The sequence below is a fragment of the Cicer arietinum genome, chromosome 8 (assembly GCF_000331145.2).
Source record: "Cicer arietinum cultivar CDC Frontier isolate Library 1 chromosome 8, Cicar.CDCFrontier_v2.0, whole genome shotgun sequence".
NCBI lineage: Eukaryota > Viridiplantae > Streptophyta > Magnoliopsida > Fabales > Fabaceae > Cicer > Cicer arietinum.
This window is the reverse complement of record NC_021167.2, coordinates 23,740,939-23,748,313: the sequence shown is the minus strand read 5'-3', so window position 1 is coordinate 23,748,313 and position 7,375 is coordinate 23,740,939.

Genomic DNA, 7,375 nt, shown 5'->3' with positions numbered 1-7,375 from the left:
ACAGAAAAGTAGAATGCAGAATCATACAGAATTACTAAAACAGAAATATGCAACTTGCAGTCTTGCACAAAACAGAATTATTAATCTAACAGAATAACAAATCTAACAGAATTACCAAAACAGATTTACCAATCTAACAGAATAACCAAAACAGAATTTTCAATCTACCAATCTAACAGAATTACCAAAACAGAACTTTAATGAGTACCTTTTGCTGATCAGATATGAAGGTGTAGGACTTGCATGCTTGTTGTCCACCCAAGTCATTAATTAATAATTTAAGGAACCAAGTCCATGAATCTCTTGTCTCACCTTCAACTACAGCCAGCTTTCTATTTGATGCTAAAAAATATGCATCCTGCAACTTTCTATTTGATGCTAAAAAATATGCAGCTTGCAGTCTTGCACAAGGTGACTAGGATATGTATTTCCAATCTAAACTAAATTACCAAAACAGAATTACCAATCTAACAGAATTAACAAAACATAATTACCAATCTAACAGAATTACCAATCTAACAGAATTACGAAAACAGAATTTTGAATCTACCAATCTAACATAATTACCAAAACAGAATTACTAATCTAACAGAATTACCAAAACATAACTTTAATGAGTACCTTTTGCTGATCAGATATGAAGGTGTAGGACTTGCATGCTTGTTGTCCACCCAAGTCATCAATTAATAATTTAAGGAACCAAGTCCATGAATCTCTTGTCTCACCTTCAACTACAGCCAGGGCAATTGGAAGCATTTGGTCATTTGGATCTCTACCTACAGCAGCAAGAATCATACCCCCATAATACCCTTTAAGGAAACAACCATCGAGACCAATTATTGGTCTACAAATCAGGAAACTCTCTTTACATCCATTAAGACACATATATAGGCGTTGAAAACTAGGTAAAAGTGGTCTGTCCACATAGTCAGTTACCTCTGAATTTGTAGCTTGGACTTCTAACTTAACTGTACTATTTGGATTCGATCTTAATAACTCATGACAATAATCATACAATCTTATATATTGCTCTCTTAATGATCCATCAACCATATCAATTGCAACCCTACGTGCCCTGAATGCCTTCATCTTACTTACTCCAGCATTCCACTTTTGATGAACCTTGTTAGAAATATCTGTAATTTTTATGTTCGGGTTCTCTTTAACTGTTGAGTACAATCTTTTCCCGAGCCAACTTGCTCTCATAAATTTCACCTTATACTCTCTATTACATGAATGTGTGTCAACTAGTTTCCTAAGTTGCCATGTATCTTCATCAGGTAACTTTGCACAATAGGCAAACCACTCACAACCTTCCTTGCATTTAACTCTCACTCTTAGTTTGTCATTTTTTATAAACTTCAAATCCCTCCCATTATGAATGGCATATGTTGTCATAGCCTCCTTAAATTCTTCTTTGCCAGTGAAAAGGGTTCCTAAAACCCACTTATAATCTTCCATTTTTTTTTGCATGACAAATAAAGGATACTTATCAGTTTCTTGTGAATCATCACTCTCCAATTCCTCTGTAAAATACTCTTCATCAAATAATTCCTTCTCACTTTGCATATTGGCCTCTTCATCTTCATCCACAATATGTTCTTTCTCAACACGAATCTTCTTAGGTCTCCCTTTTTTGTTGTTGGTACTTTCTTTCTTCTTTTTGTTAGTATTAGACCCTTTCTTACTTGCACCTACCCCTCCTTGTCCTTTAAGTCCGTCACCACCTATTTGGACCTCATCAAACCCATCATTCATGGGCAATTCATCATCAGAGTCTCCAAAAATTACATTAACAACACTATCTTCACCGTCAGACTCAATATTGTCTTCTGTTTGGGTTGCACTTTGGGCTGGTTCATGTGTATCATTTCCTACTTTAGCAGCTTCTTGAGCCTTAGTCTGCACATTATCCACATGTTGTGGGCCTGTTTGGGTTGGTTCATGGGTTTGTTTAGCTTCATCTTTTTGAGTCTTATTCTCCACATTATCCATAAATATGGGCTGAAATATTGGATGAATAAGATACAAATTCACTTTCCCATTAGCCTTGGTAAAATTTACCATTTCCATTGCCCCAATGTCATTTTCCAAAAACTTTTTCTCACCATACGCCTCATACCATATACTAACAACTTCAAGATACCTCATTTGTTTAATAATATCAAAAATCTCAAAGTAACTCCACCTATCAGCATCACATTTCCAATTAGAAACTTCACCTTGGTACACTTCCATTGTTTCATCCAAAAAATACCCTCCATGGTGAACATCGACGAAAAAGACATCCATTCTGCTTTTTTACATTGAAAACACATAAAAAAAACCCATTAATAGAAAACTATAATCAAATGGTAGGGACCACAGATCTGACCCCATAATCTTAGAAAAACAGGAAGGAATATGTATGTGTGGACCACAAACCCTTGACCCAAAATAATCAACACATGTAAGAATAAAATCATTCTAAATCAAACACATGCAACTAATAAATACCATAAGAACCCAACTAAACCCTAAAATAAATCAGATCATTAAACATCAGAATCCACAAACACATTACCTTTTCCTCTCAATGTGCGATTACGATTTCTTGAAGCTTCACTCCGATGGTGTGTTCTTCGATTCCTTATAGTTATCGTTGAAATTAATTTACGATTTCACAGAGATTCAGGAAGAAAACGCGAAGACGATAGCATTTCACGGAGATCAGAGAAAATAAAAACAGGAAAATAAGAACATGCAGAGGAAAACGATTTCACGGAGATGAGAAGAGGGAAATCAGTGAAGATGAGAGAAGAAAACAGGAAAATAAGAAGACGAAAATGAGAAGATGGAAATCAGTGGAGATGAGAATACCAAACAAGAGATTTAGAAATATCAAAGAGAAAAAACTGGAAAGAAAACGGATGAGGGAATTTGTTAACGTTGCCTTAACGGAATCTCACTTAAAGGGTAAAATTGAAATTATTTCAAAAGATAAAATACTGAAATGGGAAAAAAGAAGAAGTTAAAGGACCAAAACGTTACCTGGAATTAAGTTAAAGGACCACAAATGTAATTTAGCCGCCAAATTAATATGCAGAAGTAGGAAATAAGAGTGTAAAAGTCGTCTGGTCCAAAATTCATTTTTTAGTATTTCTAAAAGTTATTTATAAATAAATAATTATTTTACTTATCCATGCTAGAAACGTTTTATGCAAAATACTCATGTTAACATAATATTATTTTGGCTAAATTACATCTGTGGTCCCTTAACTTAATTTCAGGTAACATTTTAGTCCTTTATCTTTTTTTTTTTTCCGACTTAGTCCTTTATTTTAATTTTAAATGACAATTTGATATTTTATGTTTTAAAATTTCAACGTTATCCTTTTTTAAACAAAAATTCAAAAGTCTGACTCTGAGGAAAGTCAATGTCTATGATGAAAAAGTCGACGTCACATGAAAAAGTTGACGCAACATGAAAAAGTCAACTGAACATAAAAAGTCAACGAATCTAACTATGATAAAAGTCACAACTCTGGAAACTGACTCTAAAGACACGTTCTACACACGACTCCGAAACATAATATGATGAAGGCGTACTGCCTCTAATTGTGATACTAAAGATTCAAATGACCAAGTAGTTACTTTTGTCCACACTCTAATGGATTAAAGAAATGCAATGCAAAAAATTCATTATTGATATGGTAACTTACAATTCTCTTATTGATAGTTTTCTCAAATTTAGGAGAATCTCATATGATTTGGAGTTTGTTAGTCGGATGCATGATAGAGTTCAACCACCTAATATACTCACTTACAGTTCTATCTTGGAAATATTGTTGGGTTGGGATTTTACAAATTGTATTGCATTTGCTCTAGCCAATATCTTATACTCTCATTTTATCTCATGTGGAGTAAACCAGCTTTTATCTCATGTGGTTCTGTCATTAACTGAACTATTGTTCAGGCACAAGCTTGGCATTTAAATTGATGTGTAATGAGTAGAATATGTGTTAAAGAGAAGTATTGAGAGTTGGAAAGGTCATGAAATTGTTGTGAGGAACACAACTTAGAGTTTAGATCTTGAATGCTTATAGGAAGCATGCTTCTATTTTCTGCATAATTGCAGATTTTGGTTACATGTGGTGTTAAATCGTAGACTTAGTGCTTAAAATTTAAGCAATCTATATGGATGACATGAAAGATGGTTTAAAAGATATACAAACTGCGACATGGACACCTAATACGACCAACACTTCGATACTACTAATTTAAAAGATACACGACTCCGACACCGATACATATATGATAGTTTTTCACCTTCATGGATTCATCTACTTCCGGAAAAAATAAACTTGTTGTAATTAAATTTCATGTTTTTAACCTCCATCATTGCTTTGACACATCTTTAACCCCTGTAGTTGTGTTTGAGATGTGTCCAAGGGGTTAAAGGTGTGTCGAGGTGAAAAAAAATAAGTTTTATTTTTGGAACACTTATTTTAGGTATCATACGGGTGTCGGAGACTGACATGTCTAACCTCAAAGGTGTTCATACTTCATAGTTCATATCCACTTCTATTTTGTATTTTAGACTATTATGAAAATGTCAATTTTTATTTTATTTTCTTTTGAAGGGGTTTGTGTGATTTGTGTCACTTTGTGATATGGTTAGGATTGTTAAGTGAATAATGTTTTTCTTCCATGTTTTGTGGTTATCTTTATGCTTCATTTGAAGCTTAGTTAAATTTGTTCATCATTGAAGGTTGCTAGTGAATTGGAAGTTGCAAACAAGTGCCAAATGAAATGCTAATATGTTATATGTTGCATCTGAAGTAGAGTGAGAGTGAAGCATGCAAGCTGAAAACTCTTCTTCCCCTTTCCCCCAAGTGTATTTTCATTAGTAATAATTGGATTATTTATATTGTGCTCCACAAAGACTTCAAATACTTTGTACCTTTCGATATCTTTTGCAAATTTACTACATTAGCATATTTGTTGAGAGATCTTAGTACACGTGCAAACGAGTACTTGAGATGTTGGTATCACAAACATTTGTTGCTTCTATATCCTAAACTTTTAATCAATTTGGTAAATTTTATGTGGAACATTAAGTCTACCGTCTACATCCCAATATCAATTCATCTCATCCCTTTGGCTACTGAAATAATTATTCACCGGATAAATTACAAGAAATGTGTCTAGGGTTCATGACTTTCTAACTTGGGTATTTTTTGATTCAGTTCTGATTTTTGTAATTTTGTAACTTGTGTTTTATAATAAAATGTTTATTTTTAAATGTTGTAATGTTTTTTTTTTAATTCAACATAATGAAATAATGGCATTAAATTTGCCATCTATATCTTTAGGTTATTTGACACATCATTTAAAATTAAAAATATGACACATTGTAAATGAAATATGGAGCTAATTTCATGAATGAGATAAAATAGGGAGACCAAAAGTGTAATTCAACCTAAATATAAATAAATTGATAAAAAAAAAAACCTAAACATAAATAAAAATACCAAACAACTTTAAAAGGAATATAATTGTACCAATAAAACAATGTACTACACTATAGTTAACTAGATATTGGTCCGTGCTTTGCGCATGAACATTTGATATATTAATAGTTAATATATTAAATTAAGATTAAATTGTACTTTAACTTTATAAACATTACTCTTTGAATTTAAAATCAAAGATGATTAGTAGATAATAGTTATTAAATGATATATTAGAAGTAGACAAATATTATGTTACACAAGTGAGACAAGATCTGCATCATACACAAAACTTTTATCGACCATTGAATTAATAAGTTTAATGATTCGGCCAAATGAGATATTACGAGACTTAATGATTCAATGGTAGAAGATAAACTCATGCAAGGTGCAAGATGGTTTTACCTATGCACATTAGAAAAAACTAAAAAATGTAATCATCTTTAATATGTTCAAAATAATTGATAATGATTTAAAAAATTAAAGTTAAAATATTTATTTGAACTAATTAATTATTTGGACAACATTTTGTTTAGTTTATATTATAATTGTTATTGTTGCATTTCTATTTAAAAAAATTTATGAGACAAAATCGATCACATTCTCCATATGAAGTGATATTGAGGGGTGTGAAAAATTCTTCCCTTAACCTTAGATATTTCAATGACAATTTTTAAACCAAAATATTGTCATTGCTTTATCAACCAAGTTCATGAGTTCTTCACTAAAAAGATATTCAAGACATGATTTTAAATTGTGTTACCCAACTGCCGTTTTAACGACATTGCAACTATAATTTAGACCGCATTTTTCTGCAATTTAAAAATTTGTAGCGCAACAGCGACAACAAACGTAATTTAAAATCATGATTCAATGAATTGATATCATTGTCACTTGAAACAAAAGACCCTCCTAGTTCTTAATTAAAATCAAAGAAACAAGTAATAAGGGTGCAAGTATACATTTTAAAGGATATAATAAGTTAATAACCAGTTTCTATGATAATTAAACTTGACAATTTAATATGGTGACAGGGAAATTACTTTGCAGAAATCAAACATGCAGTAAAACTATGCCTGGATCATTAGGACATGAAGAGCAAGATGCAAAAACATTTGCTTCATGGGTAATAATAATAATATGCATTTCATTATATAAGCTTATATACTGTATGTATTTAATTAACATCAAGTTTCATTGTTATTTTAGGAAATTGACTATTTGAAGTATGATAATTGTGAGAATAATAATATAAACCCCTAAGAAAGGTATATATGTGGTTTTCAAATTGCATATACAAATCAACTAAATGCTTCTAAAATCTATGAATTCATGCATTTTGTGAAATAGATATCCAGCAATGAGTTAAAATAGATATACAGTTGGAGAACAACAGGAGATATTTAAATACAGCATGAATCTATTTCAAAGAATTTCATAATCTTGTACTCAATTTAGAACCTGACCAATGTTTGCATCAGATCCATGCTTTACTGAACACTTGACAGAGACATAGCATTAAAGACACAGTTGATGCAAGAGATTTATGGGAGGTGAAAGACATAGTTTGACTTATTTTGTTCTTCACAATCCCATGAATTCATAGCATTAAAGACACCTATAATGTTTTGAGTTTTTGACTATTTATATTGAAATTTGCAGCATTCAACACAATCATCAGTTTCTTGAGATATATCTGCTGAATTAGACTCACATGCTTGTAAGATGTGTGTCCTGAGTCCGAAATAAGTTCTCGATATATTTAGACAGAAGGAGACAAACAACAGAAGTCAGGACTACCACAAATGCATTGGCAATCATTCGAGGTTCCGTAAAAGGAAACAGAAATCAATTGGAAATTTATTTGTCAATAGGAAATGCAG